General features: G+C 39.0%; 1 long non-coding RNA gene and 1 pseudogene across 1 annotated transcript in view; one reads left to right on the plus strand and one right to left on the minus strand.

Moving 5' to 3' along the window:
• The window catches only part of LOC109559204 (uncharacterized), a 145020-nt gene that overhangs the window by 29083 nt on the left and 92472 nt on the right, over positions 1-23465 (minus strand). The gene's annotated exons all lie outside the window — the stretch shown is intronic.
• LOC109558387 (NADH dehydrogenase [ubiquinone] 1 alpha subcomplex subunit 12 pseudogene) overlaps positions 3054-23465 on the plus strand; it is a 63600-nt pseudogene continuing 43188 nt past the window's right edge.

Below are 23465 nucleotides of genomic sequence, written 5' to 3' on the forward strand. Positions count from 1 at the left end.
ACACATACTATATGGTCTAAGCATTTTGCATACATTATAAGTATTATATCAAAAAAATCAAGGTAGAACATTTAACACAGAATGTGACACAGAGCAAACAAGCAGTCTATAAATGTAAAGTATTATTTCCTTTTATTCTCTTGTGAGGTTGGTTTATTTCTCTCCCTCAGTTCTTGTCTTGTAGATACAAAGATTTAAAACGATGGACTAATTACAGCTCAAGCAGACAGGATTTCTCAACTCTTATCTTGTCATAACAATGGTTTGAAACAAGAGACTAGTTACAGCTCAAGCAAGCAAAACGTTATTAAATAGACAACAGATAGTACTGACTGACCCTGAAGGAGTGACCTTGACCCCTCTTGGCTTCCCTTTTTGTACTTGCTGTCTCCTCCTCTGGTTCACCATTATCCAAAATAGGGCTGGTACCTGCCACCAAGCAGGGAAGGAATGAAAATGGTCATACGCTCAAGGGCAACCAGAGAAGGGGGTGTGTTTTCCTGACAAAGGTTCTCACTCTGGTCCTCTGCTTCTTTCTTCTCTCTGTTTGTCCCCCTCCCCCTGCATGATGTTTCTAGTCACTGCTTTCTTTAGCCACCATCTTGGACTCCGTTTTCTATTCTATCTACCTAATGCTCTCAACAAATACAGAAGGCCTGAAATACAAACCACTTGTTAACAAATGAGGAGACTGGGCCTTAAAGAAGGTAAGCAATGGAACTTGAATCACACAGACAGCAAGTGGCAGGGCTGAGGTTTGGACCCAGGTCTACCTGATTTCAGAACACAAAGCCTCATCCAGCATGGCATGGAATCCCCTGCTTGGAAAGAAGCCAAGCAGTCTCTCTGTGTGCCATTAAAGAGTTTCCCTTCCATCACCTGGATTCAAAGGAGGGGACCTAAGCTGAGCATGAAGTTTCCCATGGCAGAGTCCCAGACCTGCCACTTCTGGCTTTGTGACTTCATATAAGTCAATCCTGCTCCCTGCTCCCACTTCTTTCATCCTTACAGTAAAGGCTTTTTGGCTTGATTACCTCTGTGCTTTTTTTAGCTCTAAAATGCTATGATTTTCAAAAGTCAACGATTCTTTTTGTCTAGTTTATTTGAAGAGAACAGAAAAACCAAACTTGGCTGCAAGGTTTGAATGATATATTTTGGTCTCTCTACTTTCTGTCTTTCATTTAGCTATCTTTTGTGTTCCCTTTGTGTTGCAGATTTTGGTGAGCACTTAGAAAGAATGACCCATTTTAGTACATAGTGGGAATAAGCAGTACAGAAAACAAAGGAAGCAAACGGTATAGAGGTAAGAAGAAAGGGAAAAAGAGAAGGTAGAAAAGGCTTCACCTTCAGGGGGTGGAGTTAAAAGAGAAAAGCAGCATATTGCTAGAGAATTGCCCAGGGTTTCTGGGTCTTGGTTTCCATCCCTACTGTCTTCTCTATGAGTTCTACACTCTCCCAGGGCAGACACCTAAAAGAGGAGTCCTCGACTGAAGTAAGCCAGATGGGATTTTGAATTAGAGAGACTCACATGCTTGTCATTTGCTAGCTCAGTGACCTTAGACTTGGGGCATCTATTTGCTACATGACTTTAAATGAATTATTCAGCTTCCATTCCTCCTTTACCACATGAGGTTAGTAATAATCCTCCCCTCTCGGGACTGTTATCTGGAGTAAGAGGCGATATAGATAGAAGCTTAGCCTAATAGTGTGCAAAGATTTAAATTATATGAGCATATGTCCTATTTGGTGGTTGAGCAATTCCACAGAGTACAGGTTTTAAGAATTTGCTGTTGTATTTTATGTGTCCACAGGAGACTTCGCAAACATTTCATACATGCTCTTTACTGAATTAATTATAACTTCTTCCATGAGTAACAAGAGGTCCAGAGATTTGTAGAGTCTAGTCTTGTAGTAGATTTGTGGTTCTTTTTAATGATTGTTTTAGTAGTATTTTGTTGTTTGCTTAGTTCTGAAAAGTAAGCTCTCTCAAAAACTCAAATTTTTAGACCATTCAAATTTATTTTAATGTGATTTGTAGGCAGACATGAGTTGGGAATTTGTCGAAGAATTCGTATTCTGGGCAGTGGCACTTCACTTGGAAAACAAGAGCCAATAAACCAGCTGGCCTCAAGTTCAAATTGTAACCAACTTTTTTTTTTTTTTTTTTGCTTTTGTAGCCTTTAAATATCTAAATATTTAGATTAAATACATTAGGATAATCATAAACACAAAACATTGATATATCATGCTACATGGGGAAAATTGTTGTCATTCCTATATCTTTCTTGTTACATAATTTAAATGTAATTAAAGATAAAGTTTTAGAAATTAGCCTTTTCATAAAGGAATCTGCAGGAAAATTTCACCTAGGCTATTTCTCTTAATGTGCTACTGGGCAGCTGTTAGTTTCAAATAAACTCAACACTAAATTTGCAACAGATGTTCCTAAAACAGAACAAAGAAAAGAACTGCTGAATTCTTTGCAAAGAAAAATAAAACCTGAAAAAATAATTGAAATTTAGCAGGGCAGTCATCAACATGAGGGATGAAATTAAGCATGTTATAAGACTAATTCAAATGTGTCTTAAGTCAGGGGCAAGATGGGAGAGCTCTGTAGCCAAATTTGCTTTTCTTCATTCATCCATTCAATTGAATTTCATTTGGTGCTATTCCAATTTGCTGCCATCCTCTTAGATATATACCTCAGGATGTTAGAACTACAGATTTCCCCCATAAATACTTTTTATTATGTAAAATATCACTATGCCAGAGAAACATCACTGCAAATTTTCATAGACCGACAGCCACAGTTTCTTTAAATTTATCTTCTATTTGCATTAGTGGAGATTTTTTAATGCAAAATTTTAACTTTAATAGCAAAAGCTCAAGATAACTAGGTGTCTGTGCATAGAAAAGACTGAAATATCTCTTTGATTTCATCCAACTGTATTTACATTTCTTATTTACTTGTCTATAACTTTGACAAGGAGTATGTCAAGGCTGTGTACTGTCACCCTGTTTATTTAACTTACATGCAGAGTACATCATGCGCAATGGCCTACTGGATGAAGCGTAAGCTGGAATCAAGATTGCCAGGAGAAATATCAATAAACCTCAGATATGCAGATGACACCACCCTTATGGCAGAAAGTGAAGAGGAACTAAAGAGCCTCTTGATGAAAGTGAAAGAGGAGAGTTTAAAAGCTGGCTTAAAACTCAACATGAAAAAAATGAAGATGATGGCATCTGGTCCCATCACTTCATGACAAATAGATGGGGAAACAATGGAAACAGTGACAGACTTTATTTTCTTGAGCTCCAAAATCACTGCAGATGGTCACTGCAGCCATGAAACTAAAAGATGCTTGCTCCTTGGAAGAAAATCTGTGACCAACCTAGACAGCATATTAAAAAGCAGCAACATCACTTTGTCAACAAGGTCTGTCTAGTCAAAGCTATGGTTATTCCAGTAGTCATGTATGGATATAAGAAATGGACCATAAAGAAAGCTGAGTGCCAAAGAATTGATGCTTTTCAATTGTGGTGTTAGACTCTTGAGAATCCCTTGGACTGCAAGGAGATCAAACCAGTCAATCCTAAAGGAAATCAACCCTGAATATTTCACTGGAAGGACGAACTGACTCATTGGAAAAGACCCTGATGTGGGAAAGATTGAAGGCAAGAAGAGAAGGGGATGACAGAGATGAGATGGTTGGATGGCATCACCAACTCGATAGACATGAGTTTGAGCAAGCTCCAGGAGTTGGTGATGAACAGGGAAGCCTGGTGTGCTGTAGTCCCGGGGTTTGCAAAGAGTCAGACATGACTGAATGATTGAACTGAATTGAACCTTGAACAGATTTTAAAACCACATAGACCTTGTTCATCTTGTCTAATATTGTAATCCTGAATCCTAACATAAAAACTGCACATAAAAAATATTTAAAAGCAAAAGAAACTTTTGTTGAATATTACGGTTGAACAGGGGCTTCCCAGGTTGCCCAGTGGTAAAGAATCTGCCTATAATGCAAGGTGACATAGGAGACTCCAGTTCAATCCCTGGGTCAGGAAGACTCCCTGGAGGAGGAAATGGCAACCCACACCAGTATTCTTGCTTAGAGAATCCCATGGACAGAGGTTCCTGGAGGGTTACAGTCCAGGGGGTCACAAAGAGTTGGACACAACAGAGTCACTGAGCACACACCCAAACACACAGAGTTGAATAAGGTTAGACATAAAGCAAGGAAATAAACTCTTTTTCTTCTTCAATCTTCTATCAAATGAGAGATACCCAATGCACAAAAATGATTGGAAAGGATCTGAAGATTGCAGTTTAATTGAATTTAGTTATGTTCATAGCTGATATTATTCCCAACCTTTGTCTTAAACACAAAAAGAACACAACTTGATCTTTCTAGCCACCTCTAAAACAGAAAACCAAAACTATTAATTCACAACATAAATGTACAAAAAGACCTTGGTGTAATGAATCACCTATCTAATGAATATAGATAGGAGTTCATGAAATGTGTGTGTGTGTGTGTGCTCAGTCGTGTGTGTGTGTGCTAAGTTGTTTACCTCCTTTCAAATATCCAAGTGGATGACCCTATGTAGGCCATAGAGTTAGACATCTCAAGTGATTCATGAGATGCAGCAGAGATTTAGAACACGGACTCAAGGCTAGGATCCTCTCTGTTCCATCTGCATGACCTTATGCAAGGTGTGTTTCCCAGGTGGTTCAACTGGTAAAGAATCCTGCCAATGCAAGAGACATGTGTCTGATTCTTGTGTTGGGAAGATTCCCTGGAGAAGGAAATGGCAACCCACTCCGGTTATTCTTGCCTGCGAAAATTCCATGGACAGAGGAGCTTGGCAGGCTACAGTCCATGGGATCACAAAGAGTTGGACATGACTTAGCAACTGAGCACAAACACACATGAACAATGTAAAATGGAGAAAATCATGCTACCTCTCTTGCAGAGTTGTGGTAAGCATAAAATGCTTAAAGCAAATACTTAAAGCTTGACAGATCATAAGCACTGATATAAGTAGTTCGTCATCACCAACCTCATCATCATCATTTCTTTACCTTCACTGATCCCACTGGCTATTCTAATTATACCCCAACTCTACCTCTGGCCCTAGTAACGATATACCAACTCATGCCTCACTATGACACTTACTTTCAAGTTCTTGCATGAGGCCAATCCAGCTGATAAGGCTGCCTAGAGACAGAAGACAAAAGAGGCCTGACCTACTGTTGCTCTTTCAGAGGAAGACCAGGTCACATTTTCACATTTCCTACTCCCCAAGAATGACTCAGCTGTGGGGTGTGTGGTACGGAAATGGGGAAGATGGTGCTGCAGAAAGTATAATAGATAACCTGACAAAATTTAGTGTTCTAATGATATCAATGAATAGACTGCAGTACCTCATTAATTCACTGCAGGGACAGTTTTATGGGTAAAACATGAGCTAAAACTGAAAGGAATGAGGTAAAATCATATACATTTACTCCACTTCCTTTCTCTATAGTTTCTAGACAGAACTTCTACTTTGAAGAGGATGGTAAACTAGGTACGTTGAAAAGCTCTTCATCAATACAAATCTAAATTCTAAATAAAAGACAGTTGTTTTAAATGCATTGTTGAGAGTATATGAAAATAAGAAAAATTCCCTAGCCCTCACCCTCTCCCTCCCATGAAAAAAATAATAATAAATAAACAATGAAGAAGAAAACAAACAAAGTGTATCCCTGAAAAACAATGTCATCCCTAGACACCAGAGACAGGGTCCTCCTTGCTTGGCAATGCATTCCAAACTAGAGCCTATTTAGAGGCACAGATTAGGAAAGACATATCAGACTAACAAATGACACAATTCACTAAAAAGCGTTCACATGTTCTTTTCCTCCACAAGTCTCCCAATACTTATTGCATCATTTAATACTCTGAAAGTTAAGAATATGTGTTGAGTAGATTAACTATTGGTACTCAGTTTAGTGGAATGCTTGAGGAATGACGGTGGTGACTACAGGTGTGGTTGAAGACAAGAAAACTTAGAGGTTAGGAACTCAGAATTCTCGGGAGCCCTTTTTCTGCCAAGGAATGTGGGTGCAGTATGGAGAATTGCCAAGTTTTAGAACAGAAAGGTCTGAGGTTGACTTCTAGTTTGATGAGATAATATCCCTACAATAAAATCCCAAAGGGAAGTGTGAAGTTTTATTTACACTATTTGGAAATGCTTCAGATCAGATCAGTTGCTCAGTCGTGTCCAACTCTTTGTGACCCCATGAATCACAGCATGCCAGGCCCCCCTGTCCATCACCAAGTCCCGGAGTTCACTCAGACTCACGTCCATCGAGTCAGTGATGCCATCCAGCCATTTCATCCTCTGTCATCCCCTTCTCCTCCTGCCCCCAATCCCTCCCAGCATCAGAGTCTTTTCCAATGAGTCAACTCTTCGCATGAGGTGGCCAAAGGACTGGAGTTTCAGCTTTAGCATCATTCGTTCCAAAGAAATCCCAGGGCTGATCTCCTTCAGAATGGACTGGTTGGATCTCTTTGCAGTCCAAGGGACTCTCAAGAGTCTTCTCCCACACCACAGTTCAAAAGCATCAATTCTTCGGTGCTCAGCCTTCTTCACAGTCCAACTCTCACATCCATACATGACCACAGGAAAAACCATAGCCTTGACTAGACGAACCTTTGTTGGCCAAGTAATGTCTCTGCTTTTGAATATGCTATCTAGGTTGGTCATAACTTTCCTTCCAAGGAGTAAGTGTCTTTTAATTTTATGGCTGCAGTCACCATCTACAGTGATTTTGGAGCCCAGAAAAATAAAGTCTGACACTGTTTCCACTGTTTCCCCATCTATTTCCCATGAAGTGGTGGGACCGGATGCCGTGATCTTGGTTTTCTGAATGTTGAGCTTTAAGCCAACTTTTCACTCTCCACTTTCACTTTCATCAAGAGACTTTTGAGTTCCTCTTCACTTTCTGCCATAAGGGTGGTGTTATCTGCATATCTGAGGTTATTGATATTTCTCCCGGCAATCTTGAGTCCAGCTTGTGTTTCTTCCAGTCCAGCGTTTCTCATGATGTACTCTGCATATAAGTTAAATAAACAGGGTGACAATATACAGCCTGACAAACTCCTTTTCCTATTTGGAACCAGTCTGTTGTTCCATGTCCAGTTTTAACTGTTGCTTCCTGACCTGCACATAGGTTTCTCAAGAGGCAGGTCAGGTGGTCTGGTATTCCCATCTCTTGAAGAATTTTCCACAGTTTATCATGATCCACACAGTCAAAGGCTTTGGCATAGTCAATAAAGCAGAAATAGATGTTTTTCTGGAACTCTCTTGCTTTTTCCATCATCCAGCAGATGTTGGCAATTTGATCTCTGGTTCCTCTGCCTTTTCTAAAACCAGCTTGAACATCAGGAAGTTCACGGTTCACATATTGCTGAAGCCTGGCTTGGAGAATTTTGAGCATTACTTTACTAGCGTGTGAGATGAATGCAATTGCGTGGTAGTTTGAGCATTCTTTGGCATTGCCTTTCTTTGGGATTGGAATGAAAACTGACCTTTTCCAGTCCTGTGGCCACTGCTGAGTTTTCCAAATTTGCTGGCAGATAGAGTGCAGCACTTTCACAGCATCATCGTTCAGGATTTGGAATAGCTCAACTGAATTCCATCACCTCCACTAGCTTTGTTCGTAGTGATGCTTTCTAAGGCCCACTTGACTTCACATTCCAGGATGTCTGGCTCTAGGTCAGTGGTCACACCATTGTGATTATCTGGGTCGTGAAGCTCTTTTTTGTACAGTTCTGTGTATTCTTGCCATCTCTTCTTAATATCTTCTGCTTCTGTTAGGTCCATACTATTTCTGTCCTTTATCGAGCCCATCTTTGCATGAAATGTTCCCTTGGTATCTCTAATTTTCTTGAAGAGATCTTTAGTCTTTCCCATTCTGTTGTTTTCCTCTATTTCTTTGCATTGATCACTGAAGAAGGCTTTCTTATCTCTTCTTGCTATTCTTTGGAACTCTGCATTCAGATGTTTATATCTTTCCTTTTCTCCTTTGCTTTTCACTTCTCTTCTTTTCACAGCTTTTTGTAAGGCCTCCCCAGACAGCCATTTTGCTTTTTTGCATTTCTTTTCTATGAGAATGGGCTTGATCCCTGTCTCCTGTACAATGTCACAAACCTCATTCCATAGTTCATCAGGCACTCTATCTATCAGATCTAGGCCCTTAAATCTATTTCTCACTTCCACTGTATAATCAAATTGAAGAAAGTAGGGAAAACCACTAGACCATTCAGGTATGATCTAAATCAAATCCCTTATGATTATACAGTGGAAATGCTTATGGATGACCAAATCACAAGCCACATCACCCTCGCACATCTTTACTTCTTAACAAAATGAAATGTCCATCCAGTCTACATAGCTCTCTATATTTTAACAAAGTAAACAGCTTCATAAAATTTATTACTGTATTTTTAGTTTTTTTTTTTAATTTAATATTCTGGATTTGATTATTGGTTGAGTACAGATTTGATCTTATTCTCCTTGTTACCCTTTTACATCTAACAAATGATTTGCACATAAAAGGCAGTCAAAAAGAGTTATTGAACTAGAAAAAGACACTTTTGAAGTTATAGTTCAAGTCAACTCTCGTGGTCAAAATAACTTTAATCCAGAAATTTTCTTTACTATCTACCTACACTTGCATCACACTTTCTGAGTCACAAGCATTTCTTGATTGCATTGTGACCGCAAATGCACTAAATTGCATCCCAAGACAGAAAGTAAAGAATAAATAGCCGATAAAGTTTCAACAGTTTCTTGAGGCACAATGAGCCCAATTCAAGATTGAAGCTGTATAACTTAAAGACCTTGTTGGGCGTAAAGTGTTCATTCAGGTGCCAAACCCTGGCCAAGGGAACAACCCCTTCTAGACAAGCACTCTAGCCCCACAAGCTACTTTACTCACCCCAATTTGATGCAACTTTGGATAAGCTCCAATTTAAATGTTCCCACAAAGCATTAAGTCAAGTGATACATCTCAATCTTTTTTAGAATAAAGTGGTCTAACTCAGATTTATGGTTCTTTATTTTTGTGCATCAGCTCATAGCACCCTGCCCCGTGATTACTCTCCAGTGCCTCACTCGGGGTAACCACCAAAGGGAGCCCCACTACTGCTTCCACACTACCTCCTGGATTACCTGCCAAAACTTATTTTTGGAGGTCCCAAAAGTCCTTATTTAATGTGTTGATGACATCACATTTGAGGGTGGTATGGCTGGCAGGACATTACATAAATTATATTTTATAAGGTGCCTAATGTGCTAATACCAGGAAAGCTAAATTGGGCTTTATGCCATCAAAGTTCCTATCTGGATCTCAGAAATGAAACAAGAACCTTAGAGAAAGCCCTTCCTTATAAATGTACCCAGCTTATTTCACCATGGTTCTTCATATAGAGAAAACAAGATTCAGCTACAAAAAATAATATTCATTACATATAAGACCATACACAAAAATATACATATCCCATTTTCTATAATTTTAGTGAAAAGCAAGAAGCCTTCATTTCTGAATTTAGGAACGAGAGACTGATATCTTCTATGTCCAGTCAGAAGATAGGAAGTATTATTGTGGCAAATACTACAGAAGTATTACATAGTAACAATAATTTGGTACAAACAACTTCAGTTTAATGTCACTAGTGATTTCATGCAGCTATCATGTTTCTTCTTAATATCATGTGATGAAAAGATCATTTCACCTCTGTGGTATGATTTCCAAACCCCATGATCCCAGTACAATCATGAGAAAAACATCAGACAAATCTAGATTTGGGGACATTATACAGGAGAGTTTGCCAGTATTCCTCGAGGTCATGTAGAATAAGGAAAAAACTGGGAGACATAATGTACTCTGAATAGAAGTTAAATAAGTAGGTCTTTAGTTGGGACTGCCCCAAAACAATCGGAAATAAACAAGAGAGGCGTACATATAAAATATTTAAGGGAGGAAATGCAATATTCCTTTTATAATCCACTTCAGTGATCAGTTCACTTATCATGAGAAGCTCAGCTGCTTTATCTACTTACTCATCTAGCCATTCATTCATTCATTTAACAAAATAAATACTGAGTATCTTCCATGAGCCAGACTCTTCTGCATCTTCCAATGATATAGTTATCAAACAAAACAAATAAGATCCCTGCCCTCTTTTGTAGCCTGTCTCCTTTTTGGAGCTAATTTCTCTTCTTTTATTATCAGTACAAACAGGAATACTGTATTAGTCTTCTTGGGCTGCCATAGCAAAATAACATAAACTGGTAGTCCAAGATCAAGTTTTTGGCCTATTTAGTGTCTCAGAGATGCCCTCTTCCCAACTTGCAGGCAGCTGCCTGTGGCACTGTGTCGTCATGTGGTCTTTCCTTGGTGCATGGGCAGTTGGGAGGGATGGTGGGAGTTGGGGGAAGCTCTCTGGTGTCTCTTCTTATGAGACACTAATTCTACTGGATCAAGGCTTCACTCCTTATGATCACATTTAAATTTAATCACTTCCTTACTCCAAGCACCACCATACTTGGGTGAGAGGGAAGTTAAGGCTTCAACATGTGACTCTGAGGGTAACACATACATTCAGTCCATAACAAATTTTAAAATATGATGAACTGTTGAACAAGCCAAGCCTCACATTAGGTGAGACCAGGGTAACTCAGAAGGCAGAAAATTTTAGATACCATCTTCCTTCTGGGCTTTTTTTTTACATCCTGGAGGGTTATGAGAAGTATAGCAAAATCTGTGTATCACACAATTTATAGGAACTTCTGTTCCTGCTATAGGCTGGAGCCAGAGAGCAGAATTGCATGAAAATAGAGGACACGAGACACCCAAGCATTTTTTAGTGCACAAAAACAATATTAAGTCAGAATAATCTTCTAACTTGAGGTTTGCTTCAATTGCCTCACTTTAAGCTACACACATATTTCATTTCTCAAAATTCATTTCTATTTCTGATGCTGCTTTAATTCACTGAGAAGAGATCTAAATGAGGATATGGCAAATGCAGCTTATAAAGATTTGGCTTATAAAAGGCTTTTAAAACCCATGTAAAAATTAAAAGGAAAACAGAAGTCAACAGGAGAAAATAGAAATATAAGCCTTAGCTCCAAATCTAAAATGGTCTAAGATCTATAATATTGCTAGAAAATTATAAAGATTTAAAAAAATTTAGGGAGGCCAAGTGTGACAATGAAAAGCATTTATACTGCATTTGCTCTGAGGGGCCCTGGTACTTCCTGATAAATAATAGAATTTTAATATGAATTAGTGCTATAATCATAATAGTTCTAATTAGAACATTTTTTAATATAAAAACACTGTTTATTTGGAAGAGGGTTGCCATTTACCTCATTCTTTTACATTGCTCTCCTGTTAAAAAAGCAGGCACAGATAGCAAATTGTGGCAAATATTTTTTTTTCCAGTAGCATCTGGTGTTTTGGCAGAAAACTCATTGGAATAATCTTAACTATGGTAAGTTTTACTTCCCAATCTTTTTTTTTTTTTTCTCCCTCAAACACTGGGAGAAGCTAAATTTTCATAATTTTCAGAACTGAGTAAAGAAATACTCAAGACGCATTTTTAAAGATGATAATGGACTTAAACTCAGGAAAGAGTCACTCAAGGGGAGAACATGGAAGAGAGTTCCATCTTCATTCTGGTTAAAACAAAAATCAGATTTTCCCAGAAGTACATCATATACACATGAATTTCAGTTTTCTATTTCTTTTCTTTCTCTTTCCCTCTTTCCATCTCTCCATCTCTCTCTGTCTCTTTTTGTCACACTCTCTTTGATTTCTCTGGGAACCAGAAACTAAAACAAATATCAATTAACTTTGCCTTTTAAAAATGGAATAAAGAATTCCTTTTTTTCTGAATTAATTCTAAATCTTATGATCAGACTCTGAACTTCAAAATACTTAACCTCCAGATATCTTGGGGTTTAGCATAAATAAGGCAGAAGATAGTTGAATTTTAAGTACTAACATAGAAGATCTCTAACTCATTTGAAAAAACAAACATTAAAGTCAGAGTTTACAAGGCCTTTTGAGAGTTTAATAATTTAAATGATAAGCACAGAAGGTTTTCATGCAATATAATTCCATGACCAAATGGAGTTTTCAGATTAGTCTGGTTGCAGGGTGGGGAGAGCTGGAAGGGGAAAGTCTTGGGGCAGGAGCCAATTTAAATATCACTGGGGAGCTGCTGAAGGTCAAGGCTGGCAGTGGCAGTGGGGATGGAACATGGACAGCAAGTGAGAGGGAATCTTTAAAAGATGGGGGAAGAGGGTGCTTCCCCAGGAAGTTTCCAGAAGCCAGACTAGCTCCTACTATGCCATCTTCTCCACAGCAGCCTGGGGTAAACAGCTTCTGCCCTCTGCCCTGCTACCCCAGGTCCAAAGACAGCCAATGCAGCCTCCACTCAGCCCCTTCCTCTCCCACAGGGAAGGCCTGGCTGCCCTGAGAATTTTCCTACACACTCCATTTCCTTTAAACAGCGGTTTTTGGTTTGGGGGTTTTGTTTGTTTGTTTGCTTTCTGCTAATTACTTTTTAAAAATAGTTCCCTTAATCCACTTTATTCTTTGAATTTAATTTGATTTTAATTTTTAAATTTTCATTCTTTTGCATTTTTAACTCTGATTTCCTGTTCCAAAACCTTAATCCCAAGGAATGGTCTGTTTTTAGTTTTTCATTTCACAGGCTTTAGCCTTCTAGCCTAAACCATTATAGCTTTTACTCATGTTTTAACCTTTTATCTCATTGGCTTATAGTATTTTATCTTTTATTTTTAAATCTCTTGTGTTTTATATTTTTAAACTCTTAACCTTTTACCTTGGTAGGGATTTTAAATCTTCTATTTTAGCTCCCACTTCATTCCCTTTTAGCTTAATATTCCTTACTTTAGTCTCTCTTTTCAAAATTTAACTTCTACCTAACCAATTGTCCCTTTTAATTTTTTGAAATTCCCATCATTTTTATTCTTCTATGTTGTTTCTTGATTTTAGCATATTTTTATAATGAACATCAGGGGTGGTAGGTAAATGTAAACCGTCATTAGGGAAGTTTGGGTACTCCCGTCCCACCTTTACCTGTCCCCTGACCTCCCACACCTGCAGCTATCCAAAGGCTGCCTTCCTGGTGACCCACATGCATCCTCTCATCTCTGTAAGGCTTAAAACCATAAAAAATAACCATAATGAAAAGAGAAACTTTTTTCAAATCCATGATCTCTGACATATAGCCTATAAACTTTTAGCAAAAAGCATCAATATTATACAAGTCAAGGAGAAATGATAACTATGGGATCAAACAAAAATTCACCTTTGTATAGTGTACCTTGGCCAGGCTATCACGAGGAGGCAGATAACTCTGAAACTCCTCAAAAGAGTTTCTCTTCCTCAGAAGAGAAAGCAAAGTAGATGGCCATACACAAAATTATTTCTACCACTTATAAACCAATATGCTTCTAATGTATTTAATTCCACATCAATCATTCTCCTTCTCAGTAGATTCAGAGAAGCATGTTCTTGGAGTAGCTTTTTTTCCCTTACTGTAAAAGATGAGATAAGCTGGTCAAAGTGGACGTGATAAAAAAATTGGACTTTTAAAAATCCTATGAACAGGAAGAAGACAACATTACCTCCATATCATAATGGGCATAAGTTTCTCTCAGAGAGTCTTAGGAATATCAGTGATGTTCATTTCTCTAGTTTTTGTGTATTTTTTTTTCCTGTCTTCTTAAGGAAGAAAAGAAGAAAAGGAAAGAGTTAAGTGTTCAAAGAATGGTTCAGTCATAATGGCCATGCCCCACCACACACACTGTCATCCCATCGCGCTTCTATCAGGGCTTCACTTAAGAGGTTCTCTCTTTAAGAACCAATCTTGCCCTATTATTTTACAACTTGCTAGCCTATAACTCCTTCCCCACCTCAGGAAGTGATATGTCTTCCAATTCTTCCTGCTTATAGAATAAGACAGGAGTCACTCTCCTCACAATTTCACTTGAGAATATTCCTTCTTTTGCTGACTACCAAGTCTCAGACTACTATGCTGACCTGGTACAAAAAGCCAACTTCAACTGCTGCAGGAACTGGCTACTCACACTCTACCTCAAACAAGATACTTTTCAATAAGTACAACCGTGGTGACTCAGATGGTCAAGAATCTGCCAGCAATGCAGGAGGCCCAGGTTTGATCCCTGGTCAGGAAGATCCTCTGGAGAAGGGAATGGCTACCCACTACAGTGTTCTTGCCTGGAGAATTCCATGGACAGAGGAGCCTGGCAGGCTACAGTCCATGGGGTTGCAAAGAGTTGGACATGGCTGAAAGACTAACATTAAAACCCCTAACACTTACTGATGGCATTTTAGCCATTCATTCCTTCAGAAAAATATATTGACACCATTGTGTGCCGGACACTGTCCTCAACACTTGCAAGATATGAACAAAACAATGTCCCAGCCCTCAGGGAGCTTACAACCTAAAGGAAAAGATTAACAATAAGCAAACCAACAAAGTTATGTCAGCTGGTGAGCAGAAAAATAAAGCAGAGAAAAGAAACGTAAGGAAACAAGAGCAGGAGCTATTTTATATGTCGTCATTGTCTGAGAAGACGACAACTAAAAAGAGGCCGGAGTGAAGTGAGAGAGTGGGACAGGCAGCAACCCGGAAGAAGAATCCTGTGATATGTGCTGCTGGGTTATGGTCAAATGTTATTGAAAATTTTCACAGTGCTCCCAGGAAGATGTCTGCTGAGTTGCCCTTCTAGAATATGCTTGTTCCTCTTAAACAACCAATTTGTTTTTATCTTAAGGACACTGTGATTCAAGTAAACAATTGTGAAAACATTTAATGTAGTGTAGGGAACCTTAGATGCAAATCTGTGGCCCAACTCTAGCAAATGTTCCAAATGAGATGTGACACTTTGTGTATTATCTCACCCACGATCTTCTTGTTATCTGTCTTCCCTTTGTTGGTTTTCCTCATCAGATTTTGTTTTTACATAATTTTGTTTTATTATAGACATGTGTTCCTTTCTAAAGCAGGACAGGACAGACAGAAAGGGAAAAGAGTAAAGGAGAAGAGACTGAGAGACCTACAGTAGAGAACGAGAGAGAGAAAGAGCAGAGTGTGAAAGCAAGAGAATGAGAGAGAGGAATGTGTTTGAGTGCTGCAGACAATTCAGAGACAAAGAACTGAGCAAAGGCCATCAGATACTAAATCGTTAGTATTTGGCGGGGGTAGGTCATTTCTAATCTCACAGAAAGTAAATTTAGTTAAACACTAGAAGTGAAAGCCAGATTTCTGAATGTACAGTTAAAAACCACAGAAGTGGCTAGTATGAACCTAGCTCTTGCTAAGCTCAACTTAGCTCTCTGACTACATGACTACATGTCCAAAGCAGCTCTCTTGCCCAGGAAGACACAAGTCTGCATGTGGCCCTCTGCTCCTAAGCCAGCAATGCTGCCTCTGAGTAGCTCATGAGTCTTTTCAGTACTAATTTCATGCCTGGGGAGCCAAATAAGACTGAGTCTGATGATAGATTGCCTGTGTCCAAATTCTGCCTCTCATTCTCACTAGCTTTGTGATTTGGGCCAACACTCTTAACCTCTCTATGCCTCTTATTTTCTCAGTTGTAAAATAAATACAATGAGTTAGACCTATCTCAGAAAATGATCAAAACAATTACAAGAGATGAGAGAAAGAAAATAGGACCTGGAACAGTTACTTGTATAAAAAGCACAGGTAGGTGCATACCACATGATAGCTAGTAGATTACTACTAACTCTGCTTAGGAGAATGCATTGGTACAAAGAAAGGAAACTTAAGTATCAGAGTCCCAACCACCCATCAGACTTCATCCCTAGATTTTAGAGGTAGCTTTAAACCTTCATTTATCTTGAATCCTGAACAACAACACAGTCTAAGACTTGGATTATCCAGAAGTTTTGCAAGAGAATTCTCTTCAACTTTATATTACTTACCTGGCTTTCTTATGTGTATGCAAGTTCCACCAGGAGCCAACACCACAAATTCTTACTCAATTAAAAAACCTAAGCTCTTATTTAGAGCAGCTAGTTTTCTTTTTATAAAACCTTATGGGGTTCTGGTTCAAGATGGCAGAGTAAAAGGATATGCACCCATCTCCTCCTGTAAGAGCACCAAAATTGCAACTAGCTGTTGAACACCCATTGATAGGAGAACACCAGAACTCACCAAAAAAAGATACCCCACATTCAAAGACAAAGAAGTCACAGCAAGACAGTAGGAGGGGCACAATCCTGATTAAATCAAACGCATACCCAGTGGGTGGGCGACCCACAGACTGGAGAACAATAATACCAAAGAAGTTCTTGCATCACTGGAAAGGTTCTGAACTGCACATCAGGCTTCCCAGCCTGATGATCTGACAAAGGGACTGGGAATTCCCAGGGAATCTAGCCCTGAGGGCCAGCAGGATTTGATTATAGGACTTCCAGAGGACTGGGAGAAATAAGACTCTAGTCTTAGAGGGCACAAACAAAATTTTGTGTGCACCAAGGCCCAGAGGAGAGGAGCAATGACCCTATAGGAGACTGAACCAAAACTACCAGCTAGTGTTGGAGGACCTCTTATGGAGGCATGGGTTGTCAGGGGCTCACCATAGGGATGGGGGCAATGGAAGGTCCCCCTTGGTGTATACCCTCTTGGGAGTTCACCATTAACCCTTACATAGAGCCCTTAGACCCCAGGGCTGGGTCACCTCAGGCCAAACAGCTGCCAGGGAGGGAGAGCAACCCCACCCATCAGCAGATAATTGGATTAAAGCTTTACAGAGCAAGGCACTGCCCACCAGAGTAAGACCTAGTTTTTCCCATCACCAGTCCCTCCCATCAACAAGGCCTCTTAACCTTATCCATCAGAAGGCAGACAGAAGAAGCAAGATGAAGCACAGTCTCACTGTTGCTAACACAAAAACCATATTACAGAAAGTTAATCTTGATGAAAAGGCAGAAAGTTATATCCCAGATGAAGACACAAGATAAAACCCCAGAAAAACAACTAAATGAAGTGGATATAGGCAATCTTCCAGAAAAAGAATTCAAAATAATGATGGTGAGGATGATCCAGGATCTTGGGGAAAGAATGGAGGCAAAGATTGAGAAGATGCAAGAAATGTTTACCAAAGACCTAGAATAACTGAAGAGCAAACAAACAGAGATGAATAATACACTAGAAGGAATCAACTGCAGAATAACTGAGGCAGAAGAATGGATAAATGATCTGAAGGACAGAATGGTGGAAATCACTGCCACAGAACAGAATGCAGAAAAAGAAAAAGAATGAAAAGAAATGACAGTCTAAGACCTCTGGGACATTAGACACACCAACATTTGCATCACAGGGGTCCTAGAAGGAGAAGAGAGAAAGAAAGGACCTGAAAAAATATTTGAAGAGATAATACTTTAAAACTTCCTGAACATGGAAAAGGAAATAGTCAACCAAGTTCAGGAAGCACAGAGAGTCCCAGGAAGGATAATCCCAAGTAGGAACGCACTGAGACACATCATAATCAAACTGACAAAGATGAAAGACAGAGATAAAATATTAAAAGTAACAAGAGAAAAATGACAAATAATATAAAGGGAATTCCCATCAGGCTATCAGCTGATTTCTCAAGAGAAACTCTACAAGCCAGAATGGAATGGCATGGTACATTTAAAGTGATGAAAGGGAAGAAATTACAATGAAGAATACTCTATCCAGCAACCTTCAGACTTGATGGAAAAATCAAAATATTTTCAGACAGGCAAAAGTTAAGAGAATTCAGCACCACTCAACCAGTTTTACAACAAATACTAAAGGAACTTCTCTAGGTAGGAAACACAGAGAAGGAAAGATATACAGAAAATAAACCCAAAACAATTAAGTAGATGGTAATAGGATCATCAGTTCAGTTGCTCAGTCATGTCCAACTCTTTGCGACCCCGTGGACTGCAGCAAGCCAGGTTTCCCTGTCCATCACCAACTCCCAGAGCTTACTCAAACTCATGTCCATTGAGTCAGTAATGTCATCCAATCATCTCATCTTCTGTTATCCCCTTCTCCTGCCTTCAATCTTTCCCAGCATCAGGGTCTTTTCAAATGAGTCATTTATTCACATCAGGTGGCCAAAGTATTGGAGTTTCAGCTTCAGCATCAGTCCTTCTAATGAATATTCAGGACTGATTTCCTTTAGGATGGACTAGTTAGATCTCCTTGCAGCCCAAGGGACTCTCAAGAGTCTTCTCCAACACCACAGTTCAAAAGCATCAATTCTTCGGTGCTCAGCTTTCTTTATAGTTCAATTCTCACATTCATACATGACTACTGGAAAAACCATAGCTTTGACTAGATGGACCTTTGTTGGCAAAGTAATGTCTCTGCTTTTCAATATGCTGTCTAGGTTGGTCATAACTTTCCTTCCAAGGAGCAAGCTTCTTTTAATTTCATGGTTGCAGTCACCATCTGCCATGATTTTGGTGCCCAAAAAGTAAAGTCAGCCACTGTATCCCCATCTATTTGCCATGAAGTGATGGGACCAGATGCCATAATTTCGATTTCTGAATGTTGAGCTTTAAGCCAACTTTTTCACTCTTCTCTTTCACTTTCATCAAGAGGCTCTTTAGTTCTTTGCTTTCTGCCATAAGGGTGGTGTCATCGCATATCTGAGATTATTATTATTTCTCCCAGAAATCTTGATTCCAGCTTGTGCTTCATCCAGTCCACCATTTCTCATACATATAGATAATAACCTTCAATGTAAATGAACTAAAGGCACCAACAAAGAGACTTACACTGGCTGGGTGGGTGAAAACATGTGCATGTATGCAGTTCCACTTACCACATTACTCTGCTTGATTTCTTCCCCCTACCCCTCGCAAGTTGTATGTAATTATTTTACATTGTTAATTATGTTTCCATTATGGCTTGCAATTGTAATTATCTATTTTTTGTCTGGCTATTGATTGTGAAAACTGATAAATATCTTTCACTATTGTGATTATATAACTATTCAGTTCAGTTCAGTTCAGTTGCTCAGTTGTGTCCGACCCTTTGCGACCCCATGAATTGCAGCACACCAGGCCTCCCTGTCCATCACCAACTCCCAGAGTTCACTCAAACTCACATCCATCGAGTCGGTGATACCATCCAGCCAGCTCATCCTCTGTCGTCCCCTTCTCCTCCTGCCCCCAATCCCTCCCAGCATCAGAGTCTTTTCCAATAAGTCAACTCTTCGCATGACGTGGCCAAAGTACTGGAGTTTCAGCTTTAGCATCATTCTTTCCAAAGAAATCCCATGGCTGATCTCCTTCAGAATGGACTGGTTGGATCTCCTTGCAGTCCAAGGGACTCTCAAGAGTCTTCTCCAACACCACAGTTCAAAAGCATCAATTCTTCGGTGCTCAGCCTTCTTCACAGTCCAACTCTCACATCCATACATGACCACAGGAAAAACCATAGCCTTGACTAGACGGACCTTTGTTGGCAAAGTAGTGTCTCTGCTTTTCAATATGCTATCTAGGTTGGTCATAACTTTCCTTCCAAGGAGTAAACATTTTTTAATTTCATGGCTGCCGTCACCATCTGCAGTGATTTTGGAGCCCCCAAAAATAAAGTCTGACACTGTTTCCTCATCTATTTCCCGTGAAGTGATGGGACCAGATACCATGATCTTCGTTTTCTGAATGTTGAGCTTTAGGGTGAGGTAAACTAAAACCGGGTTTATTGCAAAACAACAGGAATCCAAATGATGTTAAAAGAAAAAAGATCAACACTATCAGAATTCCACCTCAGCCAAAATCAATTAAAGTAGAATAAAGATATTTTCAGATATTGAATATCTATGAAAATTTCATGTGGACAGTTTTTTGAAAACTACTAGAGCAAATGTTATTCCAAAACAAGAAAGTAAACCAAGAAAGGGCTACAAAGAATCCATGAAGTAGGAAAGAACCCAGGAAAAAAGTGAAAGGAATCCCCAGAATGTTGGTCCAAAAGGATTTAATGATAGCAACTGGGCAGCAGACCCAGAGAGTCAGAGGCTCAGACTAGGGCAGAATAGCAGAGTATCCCAGGAGGCACATCTTCAAAAGACAAGAAACTGATAGAATTCCTGATGGATTTGGAGACGTTAAGAGAACACTAACACCTCTGACAAAGATTTTTGGAAAGAATTAACAATGAAAACATGAAAAAAGGAAGCAAGGATGAGACAATTGTATCTAGAAAGGACAAAAACTTTTCACAAAGAAATTAAACTTACTATAGAAATACACATGACATCTGTGAGTTGCATTTACATGAGTAAAATAATGTAAGTACTGAATATTGATCTAACCAAAAATGATGATTTAACTACACAATAGCAGGAATTCAATGGATCATTCCAAATGACAATCTAAGCCTGTTATTGTACAAGCACAACTGAAAACACAAAAAGAAACAACTAAAATAGTTTAAAATGCTGCCCTGTGGAATAAGAATCTAGTACATGATGTAGAGAGGGAAGGAAGTCTATTATTTTGTTTCAAATGAGGTAATAATGATATTTAGTGGAATATCTGGAATATAGGAAGAGCAATCTTAGTGTTTGACGAATGAATGAATGAAATTTTGCAGAAAGTCTAGTAGAACTATTTCTCTTTTTAATTTGAATATGTGTATATATTTACATACAAAATTTTGATTGAATTAAACAGTTAATTGTAAAAAGTGTCTGAGAAATGAATACAATATGGTAATAATGTCTTGAAGCTATTATACAATGTTTTTCAAGATCTGAAAACAATCCACTTTTGTAGCTTCATCTTGTCAGTCCATCTGCAAACATCTTACTCTACTAACCCTACAAAACACCCACCCGTTCCCTAACATCCTACTCACTTTTATATTTCTCTACTCTCCCCATACCATTTTTGATACCTAGAATGTTCTCCTCAAACCTCATCCCACACTCCAGTCTGTAATCTTTACCTTCAAAAGCCTGGAAAACTCCTGTAAGGAGTTTATACAAGTCAAAGGTCACATCAGCCTCCAGAACTTCCCCTCTCTCTTCCAAGTAGAATCAGTCCCTCTTCCCATCCTGTGAAACTGTAGTTAACTTCTTTAAGTGTTTCTACTGAATGAGTGAAGGCATTTTTCATAAGCAGTATCTCCATCTCAGGTGACTTTATACACCAGAGATAACCTGGCACTTCCTATGTGTTCAGTAAGTATTGAATGAATGAACGAGGAGCACTAAACAAGTCATGGTATAAGTAAATTGATAGGAAATATACTGAAGAAATAACGAACCAAGCTGGCTGACAACAATTATCAAACCGATCAGTGATGTTTTCCTGGGATTTCCACCATCAAAGTCTCTTTTATCTGCTATCAAAACCTTGAAAATTTATGGGATTATAAACATTTTCCTACATTTTAAAAATTGACTTCTGTAAGTCGACTGTGGATATGAATTTTTTTCAAATAGATTATTTAACTTTTTTGAACTTAAAAAAGTATCCATACAACAGACTGTTGAAGGTAATTCAACTCAATGTGTATGTGTGTGTGTATGTGTATCTGTATGTGTGTGTGTGTGTGTGTGTGTGTGTATGAGTGTGGTTTCTTCTTTACTAATCTTCCTGGTTTTTCCAGAGAAGTTTCATGAATTATACCTAGACTTGAAACTAAGCAAAGGTGATGAGAGTAGATAATGATCACTGACTTTCAACACCTTTGAATGAGGTCATCCATACAGGAATTGGAATATGTAAATTTTGTCCTCAGCAGTAACCTAAGGCAAGAAGGTTGGTATTATTTCTCTATCTGTGCAAACTTTTCTCAGACTTTTTATGATTTAAGGTCAAAATACTTCCTAATTAAATAATCTCCTTTGTCTTAAATTCATAATTTGCTCAAGCCATAAGAAGATATACAAAGTCTCTCCTATTTTCACTTCTTTACCATTATTTTAATTGGCAGTGACCAAGACAATACATGCCCTTCATGTGTACCGGAAGGTCAAGCTACACACTCCAGACCCTTTTCACTGCTAATTAGACTAGACTGACTTTTTCACCCTTTGTAAGTAAACAGATAAAGATCTGAATGAAGTAGGTAAGTATTTTTAAATGCTCAAGGTATCTGAGTTCAAACAAATGTCAATACTGTATGAGTTAGGAAGAGTTCTGTCTGAGTAGATCTTCAGAGTAGTTGCAAATTACCCAGTGTATTTATGTAGCTATGTATTGACCATTATTTGTTCAGTTAACAAACATTTCTTGAGCAACTTCTGTGTCCAGACACTGTGTCAGAACCTAGGATTATAATCGTGAATAAGATCTAGCCTTGTACCAGTGGAAGTCACAGTCCAGTGAGAGAGATAAACACAAATTAGATCACCCCCAATGCTGGTGGTAAGAATCATAATAGATGTTTTTGTGGGTCACTTAGGAGGAGCAGTTGGCTCGGAGAATAAAGACATTCTTCCAAAAGAGATCATGTTTAAGTTAAGAACTGAAAGATGAGTAGGAAGTTGAAGGTGGGAATGAGGAGGTAGGCGGGAGGTTCTAGAAAAAGAAAACATTATGTTCAAAAACCTGAAGGCAAAAAAATGTAACTTTGGGGGAAAAAAGCAAGTAATTCAGTATGGCTAAAGCACAGGGCTGGGGGGACTGGGCAGTGAGTGGAGCTCAGCTAGAGAAGGAAGCAGGCAAATCAGAATGAAGGGTCGATTCTGAAGGTGATGGAAAGACAGACAGCTTTATGCAGGGCCAATGCATGATCAGATTTGCTTTTCAGGAAAAAAAAAAAATCCCAATTTGCATTGTAGAGAACAGATGATGGGAGGAGACAAAATAAACCAGAGCTGTTTTCAGTTATGGAGAAGAGCAAAATGGGGACCCCTGATGGAGAGCTATGATCCTGGAACAAAGAAGACAAATTTGCAACATTATAAATGAGGGAGAATTGGTGGGAGTTGGTGATTATTGAATGTGGGAGCAAAAGGGAGAGCAGTGTTATGAATAATTCCCAGGTTGTTGCTTAGGCATCTAGGTACCATTCATTCTTTGCAAATGTGGGGAGGGGGAGGATTTGGGGGCCCTGGCACGTATGCAAGCAGCACATTTAATAGGTACTCTGGGTATGGTGTTTCCTCCAGAGAGCTCTCTGGGCAACAGTTAAAGTCTGGAATCATCTGCATATATTTAAGCCCCTGATTTCCTGAGCATCAGAGCTGAAAAATTGTGCCAAATCCAAGACATTTAGTTATGTTCATAAAGTAGATAATTTGTCAGGTTCCTTTCAGTAGCTCCCAGTCGCGTTCAAATTCCTTCCCTAAAGACACACCACAGATAATAATACCTCTCCCCAAAC

The sequence above is a fragment of the Bos indicus genome, chromosome 5 (assembly GCF_029378745.1).
Source record: "Bos indicus isolate NIAB-ARS_2022 breed Sahiwal x Tharparkar chromosome 5, NIAB-ARS_B.indTharparkar_mat_pri_1.0, whole genome shotgun sequence".
Classification (NCBI taxonomy): Eukaryota; Metazoa; Chordata; class Mammalia; order Artiodactyla; family Bovidae; genus Bos; species Bos indicus.